The 23,752-nt window shown below is 39.6% G+C and overlaps 1 protein-coding gene across 10 annotated transcripts in view; it reads right to left on the bottom strand.

Annotated features, from left to right (window-relative positions):
• The window catches only part of LOC134342716 (nuclear receptor coactivator 3-like), a 225,418-nt gene that overhangs the window by 155,548 nt on the left and 46,118 nt on the right, over nucleotides 1–23,752 (bottom strand). For 7 of the 10 annotated variants that reach the window (XM_063041169.1, XM_063041178.1, XM_063041163.1 and 4 more), the window contains exon 3: nucleotides 20,011–20,084. The exons of the other annotated variants lie outside the window; for them this stretch is intronic. The gene's annotated coding sequence lies outside the window, so the exon portion shown is untranslated. The remainder of the gene's footprint in view (nucleotides 1–20,010; nucleotides 20,085–23,752) is intronic. 10 annotated transcript variants of the gene reach the window in all.

Raw genomic sequence — 23,752 nt, forward strand, 5'->3', positions numbered from 1 at the left:
ATATATAGAAGGCCGCACCGGGAGCACCGGACGCAGTACATCACACCAGCCGACTCACGGGTGAAGTGTCGCCTCACCTGGAAGGACTGTCTGGGGCCCTGAATGGTAGTGAGGGAGGAAGTGTAAGGGCATGTGTAGCACTTGTTCTTACAAGGATAAGTGCCAGGAGGGAGAACGGTGGGAAAGGATGGGGGGGGGGGGTACAAATGGACAAGGGAGTCGTGTAGGGAGCGATCCCTGTGGAAAGCAGAAAAGGGGGGGAGGAGGGAAAGATGTGCTTGGTGGTGGGATCATGTTGGAGGTGGCGGAAGTTGCAGAGAATTATATTTTGGACCCGGAGTCTGGTGGGGTGGTAGGTGAGGACAAGGGGAACTCTATCCCTAGTGGGGTGGCGGGAGGATGGGGGTGAGAGCAGATGTGCGTGAAATGGGAGAGATGCGTTTGAGAGCAGAGTTGATGGTGGAGGAATGGGAGCCCCTTTCTTTAAAAAAGGAAGACATCTCCTTTGTCCTGAAATGAAAGGCCTCATTCTGAGAGCAGATGCGGCGGAGACAGAGGAATTGGGAGAAGGGGATGGCATTTTTGCAAGAGACAGGGTGGGAAGAGGCATAGTCCAGGTAGCTGTGAGAGTCCGTAGGCTTATAGTAGACATCAGTAGATAAGCTGTCTCCAGAGATAGCAACAGAAAGATCAAGGAAGGGGAGGGTGGTGTCGGAAATGGACCAGGTAAATTTGAAGGCAGGGTGAAAGCTGGAGGCAAAGTTAATTAAGTCAACGAGCTCAGCATGCGTGCAGGAAGCAGCCCCAATGCAGTTGTCGATGTAGCGAAGGAAAAGTGGTGTTTTCTCCTCCGTCTAGCATAATTAGTTCTTACTCTCAATTATTTCTCCTTTGGCTCCTCCCACTTCCTCCAACCTAAAGGTGTAGCCATGGGCACCCGTATAGGTCCCAGCTATGTCTGCCTTTTTGTTGGCTTTGTGGAACAGTCCATGTTCCAAGCCTATACTGGCATCCGTCCCCCACTTTTCCTTCGCTACATTGGCGACTGCATTGGCGCTGCTTCCTGCACGCATGCTGAACTCGTTGACTTCACTAACTTTGCCTCCAACTTTCACGCCGCACTCAAATTTACCTGGTCCATTTCCGACATCTCACCTTTCTTGATCTTTCTGTCTCTATCTCTGGAGACAGCTTATCTACTGATGTCTACTATAAGCCTACAGACTCTCACAGCTACCTGGACTATTCCTCTTCCCACCCTGTCTCTTGCAAAAATTCCATCCCCTTCTCCCAATTCCTCTGTCTCCGCCGCATCTGCTCTCAGAATGAGGCCTTTCATTTCAGGACGAAGGAGATGTCTTCCTTTTTTAAAGAAAGGGGCTTTCCTTCCTCCACCATCAACTCTGCTCTCAAACACATCTCTCCCATTTCACGCACATCTGCTCTCACCCCCCATCCTCCCGCCACCCAACTAGGGATAGGGTTCCCCTTGTCCTCACCTACCACACCACCAGCCTCCGGGTCCAAAATATAATTCTCTGCAACTTCTGCCACCTCCAACATGATTCCACCACCAAACACATCTTTCCCTCCCCCCACTTTCTGCTTTCCACAGGGATCGCTCCCTACGTGACTCCCTCGTCCATTCATTCCCCCCCCCATCCTTTCCCACCGATCTCCCCTCCTAGCACTTATCCTCGTAAGCAGAAAGTGCTACACATGCCCTTACACTTCCTCCCTCACTACCATTCAGGGCCCCAGACAGTCCTTCCAGGTGAGGCGACACTTCACCTGTGAGTCGGCTGGGGTGATATACTGCGTCCGGTGCTCCCGATGCAGCCTTCTATATATTGGTGAAACCCAACGCAGACTGGGAGACCATTTTGCTGAACACCTACGCTCTGTCCGCCAGAGAAAGCAGGATCTCCCAGTGGCTACACATTCTAATTCCACGTCCCATTCCCATTCTGATATGTCTATCCATGGCTTCCTCTACTGTCAAGATAAAGCCACACTCAGGTTGGAGGAACAACACCTTGTATTCTGCCTGGGTAGCCTCCAACCTGATGGCATGAATATTGACTTCTCTAATTTCAGTTAATGCTCCTCCTCCTGTTCTCACCCCATCCCTTATTTATGTATTTATTTGTTCTTCTTTTTTTCCTCTCTCTGTCCCTCTCACTATAACTCCTTGCCTGCTCTCCATCTTCCTCTGATGCTCCCCTCCCCCTTTCTTTCTCCCTACGCCTTCCATCCCATGATCCTCTCCCTTCTCCAGCTTTGTATCCCTTTTGCGAATCAACTTTCCAGCTCTCAGCTCTATCCCTCCCCCTCCTGTCTTCTCCCATCATTTCAGCTCTCCCCCTCCCTCTCTCAAATATCTTACTCTCTTCTTTCAGTTAGTCCTGACGAAGGGTCTCAGCCTGAAATATCAACTGTGGCTTCTTCCTATGGATGCTGCCTGGCCTGCTGCGTTCCACCAACATTTTGTGTGTGTTGCTTGAATTTCCAGCATCTGCAGATTTCCTCGTGTTTGCGTTTTTTAACTGCAGTTTGTCTTTTTTTGCATGTTGATTGACTCTCAGTCTTAGCTTATCTTGTACTTTGATAATAAATTTACTTTGTACTTTGAACTAGTCTGCCCAAAACTACCATATCTAATCCAACTCTGGAATTCACTTATTTTGTTCATGTTCGGACCATGTCTTTGGTTCTGGCTACATTCAAAACTGACCACAAGTTGAATTCTGTTGGTTAACAGAAAAGCTCAACAACACTGTACTCCATCATTTTTCTGATGACTGATTGGGCAGTAATTAAGCACACTGCTAATTAGTTTTGGATGTGTCCTTGTTTATGGACAGCAAATAGAAAATATTTAGCTGGAAGTCTGGCTAACTCTGGAGGTCAAATTTTCAGCCTACTTATTCCTTAAAGGCTTAGATCAGTAGTTCATTTTTGTATGGAAATCCATTTGTAAACGTCAATGGCTAGTCATGACTCTGTCAGATCCTCAAGCATGTTGTGTTGATGGTGTTCTCAGCCACCTGTCATATTTTGGGAATCAAAATGGCTGAAGTGACCGACTTCAGGGATGGTTAAGGAGCAGGCCAAGGTGTATGATTTGTTTGTTGTTTCTGGCCAAAAATGGCTATAACACCTTAACCATGTCTTTGGCACAAGAATATTGGCAACTGCTGACTGTGGATATATTATTGAAGCCTCCCCTCCTCCTCCTCCTCCTCCCCCCCCCATCAGATGGATAGACATTAGATGACATTGCTATTAATGCCAATTTCTGTTTAATCTCCCAGCCAGTTGAGCTCATTTTACTTCCAGTATGAAATATGTGTTCTTGCATCTTTAGTTCTCCAAGACAATACTTGATTGAAGGGCACTATAGTATTCCAATAAATTGCTCCCTCTGTTTTGCTAATACAAGAACACTAGGATTTATATATTTATGCGTCTATGCCTCAAATCCATTTTACATTTGACATTTGCTAGTCTGAAAATGTTCCATTCAAACTTCAGAAGTTGTTACAAGGATATCATTGTTAAACATGATAGGTTTCACTTTTAGGAATCGTAATAGGGAGATTAGTCAAATTTTAATTTTATATGCAGCAGTAAATCCTGCCATCAATGAGTTATACTTTAAAAGCACAAATAGCAAGACATTATTGAATAGAATTCAATTCATCCAAATTATTACCTCAATTCTTATCATCAGAGAAGTGATTTTAAATTCACATCACACATGCGCCAAATGACTTTTCAATAAAGGTATTTTCACCCAGCTCATCATCAAAGTATATCTGTACACTACTAAAACTCTCCTGCTCTGTCTGTTTGTGACCTCCAATTAGCACAAACAGTGTATTACAGCAGCACTTTTTTTGGCTAAATCAAATTTAAATGCGCTAACTTACAGAATGCAAGCAAAATTCAGGGTTATACATTCCTATAAAATTGCTCATTCACCAAAATCAACAGGCTCGCTTTGACCCGAGAGACAATCAGCCATCATGGAAATCGGGACGCGACAGCCCGACGCATGCACATGGCCAGCCTCAGCAGCGACCGGAGCAAAAGGGCAAGGCAGCTCTATTTCGAGGAGTCACATTCTGCTGATCACCCTCAGCATGTGCAGGATTGGGACAGATCTAACTGCCACCCATCAATAAGAGATAATTAAATCTTACTGTAATGACATACCTTGAGACACCCATAAAACCCTTTGCTGCAGTCAAAGGACAGCAGTGACTATATCACATCCATTTAGGAGAGCACCAACAACATCATCAAGTATAATCAGCATCCTTTGGTATTACTGCTTCGTATCTTCAATCCAGCATTAGAGTAAAAAAAAATGGTCAGCCTAATTATGCCACGTGAAAGGGGAAGGGGGACATTATGGTCAAGAGATGACGCCAAACGTTGTCAGGAAGCAGCAAGGTGAGGGAGAGAACAAGAATCAGATGAGGCCGGGGATGCATGACTCCAGGATTAAAGAGTCAGGTCAAAAAAAATGAGGGAAGAAGAGAGAGAGGAAAAGAGGCATGCACGTCTCCAGGATCAGAGACGAACAACAAACAGCAGAAGAGATGAAGAGTCGGGGGATGAAAGGACTGCACGTCTCCAGAATAAAAACAAGAGGCACAAGGGTCGCAGACAAACCAGAAATGATGCCAAAAAAAGTGTCCTTCATTAAAGGAGGAGGAGCTAGATTTGCTTTGCTATGCGTTGTTCTTCTTTAATAAACTGAGGTTTTCTACTTCAGTTTCCAAAGCAAAGAGATACCAATAGCATTCAGGAAAACTTAATGTTCATTCTGGTCACATCAGACTGCACTACCCTTCTCTCAAAGGGTGCCCCAACGGGTCATCCCATTGTCTAATATACTCTAACATTAAAAACTGTTGCTAAGATGAACAAAAAAATTGTGAAATTAAATTACATGTGCACAGATTAATATGCATGGGAAGAAGGTCAAAGTGAAATACAAAGCAAAGTTGATGCAAAATTATTTCACTATTTGTACTATTTGAAAATACTTGTACTGTACTGACATTGTCAATATACAGACATCCACCTGCACCATTTGCCATCCTAGCATACATCCAGAATAGAGATCCGGCTGACTAACAGCCATCATCTTCAATGGTTTCTAGAAAAAAAGATCAACTCTACAGAAAACGTGGTGTCTGGTCCACAAGTCCCTTGAGATAAAAATGAACGCAACCATCACTGCTAAATACCAGTTCAGACAATGGTTGGTCTTCTTCGCTGCACAAAGACTCAACATTATATTCTAGAATATTAAAAGTTAGCAAACACTCATTTCAGCACAGGTAAGCAAATTTAAAATTAATTTTAAAAACACATTTGTTAAACTTTATAGGTATCCACTGTTTCCTTTTACTAGTTCTCTTATTTACAACTGGTGCAGGATGCAATGAAATTACAAACCATGAACTCCTAGACTGAAGTTTTGCTTCAGACATGAAGCCACAAGGTACAAGAGGGATAATCCAAGGAACTAAATTCAGTAGAAACAGGGAATCAATCATTCATTTGGAATTAGTTTATACCTGAAAGGCAGTTCTAATGGAAAGCAGATGTCTGAGACATCACAAATCAGGGGTTTTGTTTGCAGATATAGGACTCAATGGTATCCTTTAAGTCCAAGTAATACTAATACATCTCCGAATTGCTCTTTTAACTTACAAATGCACATGCTACATTTATCTTAAATCTCAGAATTTTTTTTGAACTATACAGGTTTCCCCCGCCATTCGAAGGTAGAGCGTTCCAATGAAACTGTTCATAAGCCGGAATGTTGTAAAGCGAAGAAGCAATTGCCATTTATTTATATGGGAAAATTTTGTGAGCATCCGCAGACCCAAAAATAACCTACCAAATCATGCCAAATAACACATAAAACCTAAAATAACGGTAACATATAGTAAAAGCAGGAATGATAAGATAAATACACAGCTTATATAAAGTAGAAATACTTTTCCACAATCATTGCCTGAACTGTTCTCCGTAGCGAAAATCTCACGCAAGCGCCGTCGGCAGAAAATCTCACGCAAGCGCTCTCCAGTAACCTTTAAGCTACGAAGCTGCCAAATCATACCAAATAACACGTAAAAATACACAGCCGATATAAAGTAGAAATAATGTATGTACAGTGTAGTATCACTTACCGGAATTGGAAAAGCGCGGAGCACACTGATGGTGGTGTGTTAGGCTGAGTCGTCACAGATTGGGGTGGTGCAGTGGCCCCCACCCTCCGAGCAGTGACCTGATACATTGCCACAAAGCATGCAATGGTACAGCGGTAGCCAGGAGGCACACAGCACATCTTTAAGAAAAAAGCCGAAATAAAAATGTTAATCAATTAGGTGCCGCCCGGCACGTAATTGTCGGCCCAGATCAGTGCCGATTGCCACCGATTGCATTGCCTCTGATCTGGGCCGACAATTACATGGCGGGTGGTACCTAATTATTAATTAGCATATTTATTTCGGCTTTTTTTCTTAAAGATGTGCTGTGTGTCTCCCGGCTACTGCTGCATTCTCCACGAATCAGTATCTGTCCGCGGCCTGGGTGTTGGGGTGGTGGGACACAGGGGTGTCATCTCGTCGTCTGTTCCCATTAGGGCAGGCAGCTCATCTTCTCCTATGACTGCCTGCCTTGATGTCAAAGATCACGGTTCGTCATCTGCTGTGGCTGATGTGGAAGGCTTGCTTGACTGCTGAGCCTCGCGCAGTTTTCTATCATATAGTCCTTTGTAAGGACTCAAACCATCCTGCAAATATCCCCTAAACCGAAGTACTCTTTCAAAATTAAAGTTGTACTTTATCCTTACTCATTCGGTTTCGATTGTTATCCTTTCCTCTTCCAATTGCATCAGCTCTTCATCTATCAGTTCTTGGTCATGGGATGCCAAAACCTCTTCAACATCATCTTCGTCAGCTTCCACAAGCCAAACTCACTTAGTCCTTACTTTGTTCACCATGATCAATAATTATGTCTAGTTTTACGCTAAGTGTAACACCCTCACGAGCTCTTTCGGGCTTTTCTGATACCTTAGAACTCATCTTGCAAACGGCTGCTCACAGGCATGTGGTTAAGCAATGCCGGCTAGAATGCAGTTCCGAATCCGGGGGAGAGTGGCTGCTCAGGGCGCGCCTTTTATCACCTGCTGATTTTTTTTCACGCGTTGCTTTTTTCGGGCGCTGTTTTTTTTGTAATAGTGAAAACACCTTCTGTTAGCGAAAACAGGGTACTAATGTAGGTCTTTCGTAACAGTGAGGTTTCATAAAGCGAACGTTCGAAAAGCGGGGGACACCTGTAGTATGCATACCAAATTGAATGGCAACACAATTACAGCACAATTATTGCTTTCTGCCAAAAGCTAAGGACTCGAAATTGAACACAAACATTAACTCACTTAACAAGATCAAAAAACTACTCAGAAAAAAAATTCAAATACGACAAACATAAAAGATGAGGGCAGAGGGAGAAGTGAAGAATGCACTAGTTGTGCTCTCCCAAACTAGTTTCATTCAAAACCTCAGTCATGTCTCAGCTTCTCTCCCAACATAACCAGTTTGCCCACTTCCATGCAGATTTTCTTCTCTTTGCCCATTTCCATGCTTAAGAAAAACACGGCCATCATGAAAACAGGCATTAGAGATGGGTGGAAAAAAAAACACTCAGCAACCCAAGTATGTTTTTGAAACTAAAGTGGAGGTGTTATTTGAGATCAGTGTTTCATTCAACTGTGAGCTGAAGTACAACTCGAAGGAAGACAAAGAGTAATTAAAATAGGCAAATATGACCACTCCTGACACTGAGCTGCCCAAGTTTAATGAATTAAGACTCATTACCCAAAATGTTCTTTCACTTTTAACTACAGAATGAAAGACTTTTGTGACTTTAGGACATCCCTGAACACTTGACTGTGCACAGCAAGCTCATGAAAACAAAGTTCAAAGTAAATATATTATCAAAGTATGCACAGTGTATGTCACCATATACTACCCCAAGATTAATTTTCATGCAGACATTCATAGTGAAGTAGAACAAAGAAATACAATAAAATCAATGAAAAATGACATGCAAAGACCCACAAACATCCAATGTGCTAAAGACAAACTGCTCGCATACAAAAAAAAGACCATTAATATTGAGAACATGAATTGTAGAGTGCTTGAAAGTGAGTCTATAGATTGTGGAATCAGCTCAGTGTTGACATGAGTGGACTTATCCACACTGGTTCTGGAGCCTGATGGTTGAAGAGTAATAACAGTCCCTGAACCTGGTGGTGTGGGACCTGTCCCTCTATCCCGATGGCAGCAGTGAGAAGAGAACATGGCCTGAAGCAAAAATGATCAGATTACATTTTTAATTATCTTGGTTAAAGAATATATATGTTCTTTTCCATTCACAGTTGTGCTACAGAAATTATTTTCTGTCCACAAGAGCAAACCAGTGACCAAGTTTAATTTTTCAAGGAAATTAAATTTTTATTCCCCCAAAAAGGTTCCTTCAGTAGGTTCCAGAAATGTCAGTATGATTTCAATGCACAAATGCCTGGAAAGGAGCATGAAACCATAATGTCCTGTGTTTTTTTTGCATTCTCCTCTGAAGCAATAGTTCATATCATTTTCTTATATTTGGCCTCAAATTTTAATCTGCCTATTAACCTGCTAAAAATCCAAATTAAATGCAAAATATAAACTGAACAAGACTAAACTTCAAAATAGGAGGCAGAAAAAAAGTCAAAGCTCTGCTTTAGAATTCACCTTATTTGCAAAAGATAAAACAATGTTCAAACTAAAATCAACACGTTAAGTAAATTGCTCCAAAGTCTGTACTAACACATTTAAAATGAAGATATGTAGATCAAATTACAAAGCTGATTGACTTGAGCCTCACCTAAGCTGGCTTTACAAATTATACAAAGTCATATTTAGAGTATTATCTATGATTATGTATTTTGCCTCAGAAACAAAGAAAGCTAGAAGGTCATTCATTACATAAAAGAATTATCTTTCAAATAAAGTTTTGAAAAGACCGAAATAAAATAAAAGCACTTTGACAATTATAGTTTGCTCCTTACACAACAAAATTATATAAACAAAAAGCCATGATCTTGCATTCATTGTTTAAGCTTATATGCTAATATTTTGTTTTGATATGCCACGTTGGTGGCTTACATTTTTTTTGATTGTGTATACACTGAACTAGTTAACTACAGATAGTCATACTCCTTAGAAACATCACTTTTTAGAAAATTGTGCTTTAGCAGAATAGGTTGTAGCTGCCTTCAAAGCACAGGCTTCCTCAGTTACTATATTACTAACGTTGCTGGAGAAATGTAAACAGTGTACCCTAATCCATTCATTACATAACTAATTCATATTATGGAAATGCATATTTGGAAGAACTACCCATATCAACATCTCAGCACAAAGGATATTTTCTTGAATCGCCTAGAATCATAAATTCAGTATTTACATAAAAAAATAAACAAATCAACTGGTCAAACAAAATACCACACTAAACTCAGTTCTGTATTGGATTACTGACTCTTCCAAAGATAAATGACTTTTCATTTAGCTTATCAGCTCATTTCCCAAGGAGAACCCAATTATGAGGGGAGCTTAATATGCAGAAAAATGCATATGCTGAAAATCTAAAATAAAAACAGAAAATGATGGGGAAAAAACCCTGCAATGACCTGTGCTCACCATGCTGTCAGAGGTACAATCCCAATCCCCATATCTCAGCTCTGAGGAACAGCTCTGCTCAACTGCCCAACACCAGACCTCGCTGACAGCTTCGCCACATCAATTCAAAAGGGGCACTCCACAACTCTGGGACACTAGCTGAGTCAAGGGGTTTGTGCTAGATTCTTAGTCCAGCAATGCCGTCAGACATGCACCTTGGTCATTCTATATATAATAACACTTTTAACACACATTCCATGAGCAATGTCATTGTTGAGAAGGCATTGTAAACACAAAGCAAGGCACCAACAAAGCACACCATAGTCACTACCTTAAAAGCTGCAATTTATGATTAGGGTAGATTCTATGACATTCAGGGATGAAAACCTGATTGCAGATGTTTGAAAACTTGAGCACTGATCTGGATGGCAAAGTATACGCAAGCGCTAAGCTTAACATATCCTCAAGGTCTAATCCTATGAGAGATAGAAACAGGCAAGGCTGGCCAACAGGGCTCTGGTGAAGCTGTATAGGCCATTGTCCAGTGGATACAATGGATTACAGAAACATTGATGAATTCATTCATGGCCTATGCTTCGCTGGGAGCTAAGAGCCCAAGAAGAAGCTGAACACAGAAATTCACAAGGTATTAGGAATCAGGTTAAGACTATGAAACAGTCTTTAATTCAGAAAACTAATTCATGTCAAATGATTTAAACTAATAAGAAGCCGATTCTACTTCTAGATCATTCAATAGGAAATTTTAAAAAAGGAAAGGTGCGTCGCATCCGGAGTTTCTCTGGTTAGCGGACAATTTCCCTCCATGCCTCTCTGACATAGTGGGGAACCGCGTACGAGGCAAGTTAAAGCAGTGGTTTGCCATTGCCTTCTGCCGGGTGAATTTCCAAAGAGATTACCAGCTTGAAACCCAGCACGAATGGAAAGCGCATAGGGGGGCCAGCTGGATTTGAACTCGGGACCTCTCGTCCCGAAGTCCGGCACTGATGCCACTACGCCACCAGCCGGGTATTAAATCAAAGAAACCCAACCTTTATGGCTAAGCATTTCATCAGAAATTAGAACTGTACATCATCCATACAGAGCTGCATCAAACAAAAGCCAAATTTGTCAGACTAATTCATCCAAAACTATGAGTAAAAGTACAAAGGAAAAAGATAGAAAGGAAATAGAATTCATCAACATTCAAACTACAAAAGTTACCTTTCATAGAAAGTCAATTTCCCATCTTTGCTGAAATTTGCTACTAATTTTAAACCGGTTTAGGCAATTCAAAACAATGTCTCAATTGAATATCTCACATTAAGATAATATTGGACAGTATATTTCCTTCATCAATTAGTCATCACAAGGTAAAGCTAATCGACAAATCACTGATGAAATTCAAATGAAAAGTCTTGAAAACAGCCCGAGATCATTTCACTTAGGAATCCTGCAACCAACAGCAAGATCTGGGTACTCAATGATAAGAAAACAACTGAAGTTGAGTAGTCATTTACAGCTGCTCCCGTTCTTTATCAAAGTAATTTTTTTAAAAAATAATATACATACTGTAATCCAAAAATCACAATCCAAAATCACATTAAAATAGCACAGAAACTAGTCTTCCCTTGCCTTTTGCTGCTTTGTTTTACTTCTCCACTAAATTCCCTTTTCACCATCATGCAATATCAATTATGGACATTTTTCAAATCCATTCATGACAAAAAAGGAATAGAAAATCTATTTAAGATTATCTTTTACAACAAAATGTGCAAATTTTTAAACACATTTAAGACTTTTATCCCAGCTCTAGGAGACTCAACAAAATTGGTTGTTAAGAAGCTGTTTAAGTTCTAAGCAACCAAAACTGGGTGATCATTATTAACTGGGTGAAACCTTCTACGAAACCAAATATGTTTGGAATATTTTGAAGTATCCGAAGAATCATTTATAATTCACACTATAGACAAAATGATTAATCTGAATGGCACTACAAACAGAACAGAAATCAATTCACTGTGCCACTCAAAAAAAAGAAAAAGATCTTTAACTATTTCTCCAATTGATTCCTACCCCAGTTAGAATGGCACAAAAAGTTCAGACTAATGCACATTCCACTCTTGTTTACTTTCCAGCTGTGGCAATTTTATAAATTAAAATCAATACTTTCAGCCAGGTTAGCGAAAACAACTACAAAGTGCGGACTAGAACTGCCAACACTTACAGAGAAAGCAAACTGATGTCAGAAGTAATCTACCGCTGTGAGAAATAGAAAATTCATGCAGCAATTCCAAAAGCGGCTGCATTTTGAGGTTTTCTAGCTGGTTTCCGAGCTGAAGGAGAAAGGCAAGAGATAAATAGAAAGAAAATTTGTCCTAACATTAGAGTATGGAACTGCATTACCTCAAGATGGAGACATGACTGTAAATCCCAACGAAAATTAAGTTTCTTCTGCTCAACAAAACTTCATTGTATAACAAATCCCACAAGCCTCAAAAAACTCTAAGTTGAACTTTACCCTACTTAACAATCAGCAATTTCATAGTTTTAGTAAAGACGCAATACTCCACCACTTATTTTAAAAGAGTTATAGACATTCATGTCAGTCGCTCCCATATACATGCACAGACGTGTTCTTCCATAGTAACTCTCCAATAGTGTCTTGTTTTAAACAAGGCAGTCTTAATGTGAAATTACAGGCTTCCATTTCAACAAAAATTATAGGCTTTGCTGACCCAATTTAATATAATGTTGTGCTTTTGTACCAATCACTTTTAAACGCCCAGAAAGAATTCCGTCTCCAAACAGAACTGAGTAAGCTGCTACAAAATGATTTTCCTTAAACATGCAACAAAGCTAGCAGTGTTGCAAATTCCATCTTGGGCTGAGTTCACTTGGGACTGTAGGTCTGTCAGGTTGACCCACTGAAGTAAATCAGTAAAAGTGCATATTGCCTTCAAGGGTCACCTTCATAAAATTCCATTTGCAAACTTGTTTCTTTGAGAATTTCCTTCAGAATTTAGTGTTTAATTTAAATAACTTACAATTAATTTGTCTTTTTAACTTAAACTTCTACACATGTCACATTATAATATACTTTACTTGGACACTGATCAAAAATATCATACTGGGCAAAGTGGCTTGCTCTTGCTAGTCTATTGTTTGCTAATGAGACACAAGGGCTTAAATTTCTAAAGGTATTCAAAGAAAAATTTATGCTAAATAGAAACTGTACAAGATCAAAAACTTGGAATAAAATTGTCCTAGGATAAAAATTAGCACAAATGTTAATATGTAGCATGTTTTAATCTGAAGCTGTAAAAAGGAGCAATAAAGCATTGCAGAAAGTGGTCTGAAATGTTAAAAGCCATTAAGTTATATGTCAATTGTACTTAGTCTTAGAAGTCTTGAGCTGAAGCACTGAGTAAGCAAACTGCTCAGAGAACAATACTTGCTTGTAACATGAAAATACTTGTATACAGCTCCTGAAGGAAATGCATAATAAAAGCAGAAAATGTTAAAACACCAACAGTATCTATGCAGAGAGAAAAACAGCTTTAAAGTTTGTGTTTTGCTCTATTCTGTATGCCTTCCGCAGTGACCAATTTTTCATGATTTATTGATGCAACCATGCTAATTAGCTACACTCTAATTGATTCCCAGATTCTGATATTCAAACATCCATTGAATAGAAACGGAATTTGGCAAATCATGAACTTGTGGAATGAAATGAGATCAGCAAAGTACACAAAGTTGCTTACCAACAAAGACTGCAACTCTGTAAACCTTTATGTCTCTCCATTGCAGCAATTTATTGAATTTAACTTGGCTCTGCAATCCTCCAAACAAGTTTGTCCCCTCCAAACAAGTACTTCATACAGTAATGAAAATTTTAGAAAAATCCTTATTTAAAAAGAGATGCAGTGAGCAGATGATCTTCTCCAATAAGAACTGCAGCAACATTAAGACTAAAGCTGATAAATCCCAGGACATAAGAGTTGTTATGCATGCTCATTTTAAAAAAAAATCAAGAGGGACTACTTCAATCTGCTCCTTCCATCCATCAAAGTTTGCAAGACCCAATTATAGAGGCAGACATCCCACCTCTCCCGGAAGTTCCGGGAGTGTCCCGCATATTAATAGTGGCTCCCTGATGCCCGCAAATTATATACAATATCACGGAAATCAATTTTTTTGAGAGCGAGCGAGAGAAAGCAAGAGACAGCGCAAGAGCGACCACAAGAGAGAGACAGCAAGCAAGCGAGAAAGCAAGAGAGCGAGAGAGAAAGCAAGCCAGAGCGCGCGAGGGAGAGCGAGAGAGAAAGCAAGCGAGAGCGCGCGAGAGTGCTTGAGGGCGTGCAAGTAACCACGGGAGAGAGAGAGAGAGAGAGAGAGAGAGCACGAGCGAGAGCGCACCATGGCAGAGTGATCCAAAGAAAATATAAAGCGTACAAAGCGTACGTCACCCCAGACTACACTAAAGTGTACCCCTGCCTAATAGGGGTCAAAATAATGACAATGTTGCTCACTGCACTGTTTGCAACAGTGACTTTTCTATTGCCCATGGTGGGTTAAAATGTAAAAGACGTGTTGAGGTGAGTTTAATAGGGGTCATTCGTTCATTAGCATAGCTAACGTTATTTAAACTAGCTGGCCAGCTACTAAGGAGCTACTCTGTTGCAGACATCCCACCTCTCCCGGAAGTGTCCCGCAAATTGATGATGCTACCTCCCTGAAGTGAGTTTTTGCAGGGTGGGATGTCTGTAGAGGCTAAGTGGAGAAGAAGTTGTTTAATAGATTTAATACATTCTTAACATGCTAGTCTATATAAAACATACTATAATGACCTTCCATTAACATGCAAACAATGGTGCCCTGATAAAAGCTAAATGCTTTTATCTTCCAAGATTCCCACGAGGTAAATGCAAAATTTTGGAAGAATGATACCAGCTGACAAGAACACAAACTGCAATGTAGTCCTTCTCATAACATGCAAATCTGCATGCCCAAGGATGGAAAAAAAGTGATAAGTTTTCATTGGATTAGCATGTTTCTTAAAAATCCTTTTTGCTATCCATGCCCTGACCATCACAAAGGGGAATCACAAGTGATTTTCCCATAGCAATAATGATCTTCAGAAAGATACAGCTCATTGTCCATACACTATGGACAGATTCGAGTCAATTCTCCAGGCACAAATGCAGATACTTGATCAAATTATGTCAACGGGATAGCACTAGTAATGGGAAATAAATTTATCATGCTTGACAAAAAGCTTAACTGTAAAATGTTCTGATCTAAATTAAAACCCACCATGCATTTTGGATATTATATGCCATCATACATAGTTTCCTCTTTAAAATGAAGTAACAAAAGAAGTAACAAAGCAAAAGAAAGAACAAAAACACCAATTTTACAGTTCTATAACATCGTGTTATACTTTTGCAAATCAAATTATGGTTAATTGTTTTTTTCTAAATTCCTGACATCATTTTCCATTTATAGATTCAGAGACAACTCAGATGCTACCCCTCCCCACAATGTTTGGAAACTGAAGCCAAAACAAACATTCCTCTGGCATTCTTAATATACAAATCCAACATGACAGAAAAAAATAGGGTGTGGAAAGAACAATTATTATCAGTGAGACAATGATGTTGGGAACAAAACTGAGGAATATAAACAGAGTCTCATCGAACTTCAGAAGCTTTAATCTAGGCCTACTCAAACACATAAAACAAGAATTGCTGAACAAACGAGACTTTGATTTAGCATGTATAACATCTTATTCTTTTTCATTTCCTGTAGTTTCAAGCATCCAAAGTCATCTATTTTAAAAAAAAATAGACGATGGAATCTGGACTAAAAACAAAATAGGCCAAAAATATTCAGCAAGTCAGGCAGAAACTTGGAGAGAGAAAGACACAGCAAGCATTTTAGGATCAGCAGATCAAGTTTATTTTTCTCCACAGAATCTACCCAACCTAGATGTTTCTTCTTTAAATTAAAATCCAAGGTATTCTTAATTGAAAGTCAAACTTTCTCATGACACTGCATCCTTTTAATAGAGATTGATGGATTCAAAATTACAAAAAATGTAGAATAAATAAAACAGGTGACTTATTTGTTTTTATTAAACATGCAAAGCAGAGGAATAAAAAAAACATAAAAGAGCTCTTTAGACCAATATAACACTTGCCTTTGCTGTTCACCTAATTCACTATTCCATATATTTAACTACCGGTAACTAACTTTCTTCCAATCTGGTGCCTCCATATAAAACACTTCCTCAAGTGAAAAAGTACCAAATAATCTGATTTCAGGTCTTTTACTTAAGAACACTGCTTATCACCATTTAAAAAAAAGGTCCATTCTTCTAAACATACACGAGGAGAGGGGCGATGTGGGAGGAAGATGAGATATAGATTTAAGCCATTTACATGCAATTTTTTTAATCAAAAATGCTTGCATTATTGCAAATGAGATTTCAAATATGTAGTATCTACTTGAAGTGGAAAATCTACAATGCATCTTTAATCACATTATAGATCTTTATTTTTGAATCACTGATCTAAAATTAATTATATCGTTAGGAGGCTATAAATACTCGAAAAATCTCTATGCCCTGCTCAAGCTAGGTTTATCTTATTAAAAGCAGTAGGAAGAACACACATTAATGCAACAACCACAATGGACAAGAAATAGCACTGTGCCCTCCTTATTGCATCTAAACATTGGACTTTAACAAACAGGAACCAGTAGAAGCAGATAAGTCATGCAGTGGGTGTGCTAAAATAAGATGCTTGTAAAGGCGGAAGGACAGACTGTTCTAATAATGTATGTAGTTCACTTTTTCAGGAATCTGCCTGATGCTTACAGTTAAACTTACTACCAAATATTTGAATACAAGTGTTTCTCTCTTAAAATTCAAAGGGATTCACAAATACAGATTGCTGGGAAACAGCATTCTACAGTTCACCAGTGGTGGGCGTTGCACAGAACATGTACCAAAGGGTCAAAAGTTTATGGTGCTTCTATTTTCACCTTTTAGTATCCAATCAGAGAGAGAGGTTATGCTAACTGAATTTCAACTTCTGCAATTAACCCTTTAAGTACCATAAAGATTGGGAATGTTGAAAGCAACAAATTCAAGATGAGATTATAGAAAAGTTTAAAGGAAACATCCTTAAATTCACATATGAAACTTAGGCATGCTTGATAAGATACTTAAACGTGGGAATTTATTTACATAATTATTTTGCTGAGAATCATGACAATTAGATTATACAAGCATTCTAATATTTATTAAACAATTTTAATTGTATAACAAGTCAGAAGTAAAATTCTAGTACAAATTAGAATTTACAATTGTCCCTGCAAGTAAATTTACGGACTCCACACAAACTTCCAACTATATAAAAGCAAAATAATATGGATACTGAAAATGATCTTCAAGCAAAGCAGCATTTCTGAAGACAATTTCAGACAAAGAAATCCAGTTCAGAACTGATTGAGAAAAAGGTTGAGGTAAAATAAATGTTATGATGTAATAGGAAGAGAAAAGAAAGGAAAACTGAATGGAAGGACTGTGGAAGTGGAAAACAGAAAAGATTAAATGACAAAAGGTACACTGATGAAAACAATCTCATGACATCAGGGGAAAGCATCATTGAAATAGCATAATCACTAGCTGAAACTGCTGACTCAAATGTTCAGTCCAGAATACTTTTCCAGAGCCTATTCAAATATTGCAGATACTAGGTCAGGCCTCTTTCCCAAAATCACTACCCATCTGAGTTTACCTAGGACAGATGCTAAGGTCCTGATACTGCTGGTTTTCTGCATCGTCAGGCAGTGAACCCTCAATAGTGTCTATGCCTCAAACAATAAAGTCCCATAGGCACCTCACTAGATTATCCCAATAGGCTTTGATAGAAGGTAAAGCTGGAAATAAAGATTTCACTTCTGTCAAGTTTAGGCTATTTAACAATAATTACAATCACATTACGATGCATTAAAAACTAAAAATGTAAATAATATGCTTATTAAAAATAATAAAAATTATAACTTACACCACTGCACTGGCCAAAATCCCTACTGAAATAAATGAGATCACCAAGTCTATGCCAGGTCAGACCTCAGAATAATGTGTGGAACTCTTAGCAAGACCCAGGACTTGTTTCTTTCTGAATGACCTGGTCTGTTAGCCACAACTAGCAAGATTCAGCCCATGCTTCCTTGGGCGCTGTGAGCTTGAGACTTTGTGGTGTGCAGAATACAAAGAGGACATGTGATGGAGAATTAATGTAGCAGCTCACCAGCAGTTCAGTCACACTTGTAGAATGAACAAAGGTTTCAACAAAGCAGTCAGCCAACCTACATTTCATCACTCCGATGCAGAAGACATTGCATCACAGGGCAGCAAACACAGAAACCCAAATTTAAAGTGGTATAAACACCTTGAAAAAGTTCTTAGTCCTGATGAAACTAAGAAGGAGAAAAGGACAGGACAAATGTTTTTCCTGCATGGTAACATGCCATGAAAGGTGCATGTTTCCTGTACTTCTGGTCTCATCCCATCACCCAAATCCAAGACAGATTTCCCCATATTCCTCCATGTTGATGCCACCAATTATTTCTTCCACTGCCACTCCCTTCCACTCTTCTCCCAGCACTCCTGAGGTTCATTTCCTTCACAACACCTGGTTCTGTACTCAAATTACCTTAAAAAGTCTTTCAAAGCAAAGTGTGGAATTTGTACCACACCAGATCCCTAATAGTGTAATTTAAGCTGCAGTTTTAATTAAAGTCAACACATGCCACAAAAATTAACCTGTCTGCCAGATTTTCAGAGTGCTAAATCCAGGCTATACACCTTTCGTGTTCATCAACACAAGCATCATTACTCCAGTTTAAAACCAGATGGTGGACAAGGGTAAATGGGATGCAACTGTTGTTCTGTCCCAGGTAAGAAAATGAGTATGTGATTTATAGTTATCACAAACAGACCAGCTATACAAACATATGGATATATGAACCTGAAGCAGAAGTGGCCAGTCAGCTTCTCAAGCATGATCCACATTCAAAAAGATCATTACCCAACTGCAAACACAACTCATATTCCCACCTACTCCAATTTTCAATATTGATTTCAAAAGGAGATTTTTGTAACCAATTTCACTAAGTTCTTTGAGGACAGAGCAAATAAGAGTAATATCAAAACTGCAACACACATTAAATGTTTCAGCCTGAAAGGGTGACCTTTCTATTCCATAGATGCTGCCTGACCTGAGTTCCTCCAATATTTTGTATGCATTGCTCAAGATTTTCAGCATCTGCAGAATCTTGTCTTAATATAGAACATGATTAACTACCACGTAGGACTGCAATAAATAAGATATTACAAAGACAAACTCGAAACTAAGGTCTATATTAAAATAAAAAATAATACAGTAATTCAAATGGGATTATCCTGAATGTATATTGAATTTGAGTATTCTGTACAATTCTGGATGCCATATTATGAAGACATAACAGGGACTGGTGGGAGTACAAAATAAAAGGCATTTGACAACCCACACAGTAAGCTTAAGGTAAATGCACAAGGGATCAAAGGCAATCTATCTACCTGAATCCAAAGTGGCTTGGTGGGGGGGAGGGGGGAGAATGGTTGCAGTGTCGGAGAGATGCTTTGCTGATTAAAAGTCTGAGGAATGGCATACCTCAGGAATCAGTACTACGAATATTGTTTATTATATATATAGTATATTAGTGACATGAATATGAATTTAGGTGCTATGATTAGCAAACGTAAGATGATATGAAGCTGGTGGTATTGTCGATAGTGGAGAAGATTGCCTAAGGCTATGATATAAGAAGAGGGTTTGACAGATGGAACTGAGTTCCAACAAGTGTAGGTGATGCATTTTGGAAGCCGAGGGCAGGAATCATATTGAGAGGGAAGTGGATCAGCCATAATGAAATGATGGCATAGACTCAATGGGCCAAATAGCCTGGTTCTGTTTTTATATCTAACGGTCTTCATCATACAGTTAAGAGGCAGAACACAAGGAATGTTGACAAACAAAGGAACCTTGGGGTTCAAGTCTATTGTTTGCTGGAAGTGGCAAAATAATTGGGTGGTGAAAAAGTCAGAGCATGCTTGCATTCATTGGTTGGACATAGAATATAAAAGTTGGGGTGATATCTTGCAACTTTTGGTTGGTTAGACCATACTTAGAATATTATGTGCAGTTCTACTCACCACACGACAGGAAAATGTGATTGCACTAGAGCGAATGCAGAGAACCATCAGTAGGTTATCTGGATTGAAGAATTCTAGTAATGGAGAGAGATTGGAAATAAAAATCAGTGACGTAGTAGGCAGCAAGTTATTTCTAGTTCTTCTAAACAATTTATTCTTTCTATTTCTAAAGCAAATTGGAACAGATGTAATAAAGAAAATTCATAATTTTCTTGCAAAGACATCCCCAGATAACAAATTAGTTTCGTTTCAGACATCCATAAGTTGATTTTGTCTGCAAGTCAGAAAATACTCCAAAAAAAAACCACTCAATATTACACAGCACTGTAATGAACGGCCAGCCAGTGGTGTAGTGGCAGAGGTGGGCAAGTGGTCCCAAGTTTGAACCTGGCTAGCTCCTTGCACATGTATGGGGTCTCTTCTTTGGATGTTAAATTTAAAATGGCTTCTTTGTTATGTTAATCTTTTAAATTGCTGCGTAGGTGGATTAAAATGGCTTCTATGTTATGTTGAGAAAGTCTCTAGCTAGACATTTGCCTGGGTTAATACAGACAGCAGGGTGCTATTAGCCAATGGGTGTCCATGTTATTGTTCTTGGGATGATAATGCTGTCTCATATGAGTGGGAACGGGGTTTTTGGCAGGGAGTCGGAGGAGAGACGGGGAGGACGACGGACGTGCGGAAAGGCTCCGGTCAATCACTCCAGGTGGTCCCGAGCTGCGACTCGACGGGGTCCGGGTGGTCCCGATTCGTGACTCGACGGGGTCCGGGTGGTCCCAAGAAACTTTCTGAGCTCCAACTTGTGCACGAAGAACTTGAACTTTGATAAGTCTGGCGCCTTTTTCCATTACTTCTTTTCCTGTATCAAATTTATATTAATTTCATACTTAGTGATATCTATAAAGTGTACTTGGTAAAATGTACTGTGTGTGCTGGCTGATGATTGATGTTTGGGACTGATTTGCGTGGCAACCGACCAGTGGGAAGCGTCCAGGCGGGCGCCGGGCAGGATTTTCCCTCGATATATACGAGCCAATATAGTGGAGCTTTACACACAGATTCCATTTGTGCTGGGATGAGTATTGAGCTAGCAACTCGGCCTCCTAAAAAACAAAACAAATGCTAAGCAAACAACAAAGGTTGCTGCCTGATGTGCCACAAGGCACGGAGAGAAACGACAAATGGCAATGAATAGCCGCACAAACACACAAGACCGATAAGCAAGGAAAATAAAGCGATGAGAAAGAGGAAACTAGTTTGCCGTTTGTAACTTGTCCATAGTTCCCCAAAAGTGGCGATACATGTAGACATGATGATGAAGGCAGATTTTGGCATGCATGCGTTCAGACAGGACATTGAGTACCAGGGTTAGGAAATCACGTTACAGCTGTATATGACATTGATGAAACCACATCTGAACGACTGTGTGCTCTGCTGGTTGGCATACTACAGGAAGGAGGTGATTAAGATAAAGAGGGTGCAGAAAAGATTCACAAGAATGTTGCCAGAACTGGAGGACTCAAGTTATGTCAAGACTAGGATTGTTTTCCTTGGACAAAAGAAGTTGAAGAGAGAGCTTATCGAGATTTATAAAATTGTGAGCGGCACAAATAAGGTGGATAATCACAGCCTTTCTTTCCAAACTATCCCCCCCACCACCACCCCGCAAGGAAGGGGAATCTAAAAGTAGAAGGCCTGTCTGTGTCTGTGAAGGAGTACGAAAGGGGCTTTTTTTTTGCTGTTGTCTTGTTTTGTTCTGTTGTTGTTGCTGCTCGTGTCATTCTGCTGAGCATTGTGGGCATGCTGTGGTTGGCACTCGCATGGCAGCACTTGCCCCCAACACCTCCTTTGGTGTGTTGGTTGCTAATACAAACAATGCATTTCACTGTATGTTTTAATGTACCTGAATTTGAAGGTGAGAGGCAAGATTTAAAGGGGATCTGACAGCTTCTTGACTTTTTCTTCACAAAGTGGGCATATTGAACGAGCGGCTAGAGGAAATGGTAAGGCACATAAAATTACACCATTTAAAAGACATTTTATGTACATGGACAGGAAGAGACGTGGACCAAATGCAAGCAAATGCGACCAGCTCAGCAAGGAACCTTGGTTTGCATGGATGAGTTGGGCCAAAGGGCCTGCTTCTGTGCCGTATAATTCTACGCACGTCAGACTTCTGAATTTAATAATATTATGAGAGTTTGCATGTACAGGTGTCCATAAACTGAGCATTTGTAATGCAGGAACAGCTTGAAGATCACCATTTGTGTGGGCCACTAATTTACAGAAGAGTTTGTGTATATATTTCAATCTAAAGATCATATTTGCAAAGGATATATGATACAACTTCTGCCAATTTCAGCACAAATCACTTATTTACAAGCAACACACATCAAAGTTGCTGGTGAACGCAGCAGGCCAGGCAGCATCTCTAGGAAGAGGTGCAGTCGACGTTTCAGGCCGAGATCTGAACTTCAATTGAAACTCCTGGCTTTCATGACAACATAGCTTTAATGAGCTTTAAAATAAACTACACTCATTAATTGGTGAGCAACTTGGATCTGTTTTAATCTGTCATATTACTCAATAATAATCAAGTTTTCATATGCGTAGCATGCACTCACACATAATTATTTGTTTTTTTATTTACAGGTACAGCACAGTAACAGGCCCTTCCCCCCAACGGGCCCATGCTACCCAGTTACACCCACGTGATCAATTCATCTACTAGCCTGTGCGTCTTTGGAATGTGGGAGGAAATTGGAGACCTGGAAGAAATTGTGTTCATGGAGAGAATGCACAAATTCCTGACAGACAATGACAGGAACTGAACCTGGGTCACAGGCACTGTAAAGCTTTACGCTAACCACTATGCTACCGTACACCTTACAGAACGGTATTCGTCATATGGTAAGAGTGGCCCAACAATTTCAAATGGATACACTTTCCCTACAAGAAGATTATTGAATTAAAATTGGAAGAGCAGATTTCATAATAAATCATTAACCTAATTGCTACTGAAGCAATCAAAAAAGTACAAAAGGTCTGGAATTCAAGCACTCAGTGGAAGGGTGCACAAAAGGAATAGTGCACAGACTTGAATTTAGTTTCAGTAATCTCTCATTTAATTCACACTTCATCCTTCAAATCGCTGCAGCAGTAGTGATAGCTTACTTGAAGCTCTCACCTGCTGAAATAGAGGATACATTACCCAACTGTATAAAATAACCAACTTAATTTAAATCAAGTACTTCACTGCATTAAGCAGCTCAATACAAACTTGATAAGTGTATGTAACAGAGTGAATTCACAAAGTTCGTTCACATTTCAATCAGTACAACCCCATTTTGCCTAATGTTGCTACATCAAGTCCTTTATGTCTATTTCAAGATAAGTTCTAATTTTTCACTCAAGATTTTGGACTCTGAATCTGTCTACAGTTTTCATAGTTCTGTTTAGAAGTCTGGTGGTATATTTTGCAATTATATCTGAGGAGGATCCTCCATAATCCTGAGGGACTGACCAAACTGAAGTCTATGACAAGTTCAACACAATCCAAATGATGGCTGATGCCAATCCCTATACATTTATGATAAAAGGAAATATAGTCTCCATTTCCCTCTATATCGGTGCTGCCTCGCCTGCTAGGTATCCACAACATTTTCTATTTAATTTCAGATCTTTTGCATCTGTAGTTTTGTTTGTAACTTTCCAGATTTTTCAACAAATGCTACTTATCATG

Source organism: Mobula hypostoma, chromosome 2 (assembly GCF_963921235.1).
Source record: "Mobula hypostoma chromosome 2, sMobHyp1.1, whole genome shotgun sequence".
NCBI classification, from domain to species: domain Eukaryota; kingdom Metazoa; phylum Chordata; class Chondrichthyes; order Myliobatiformes; family Myliobatidae; genus Mobula; species Mobula hypostoma.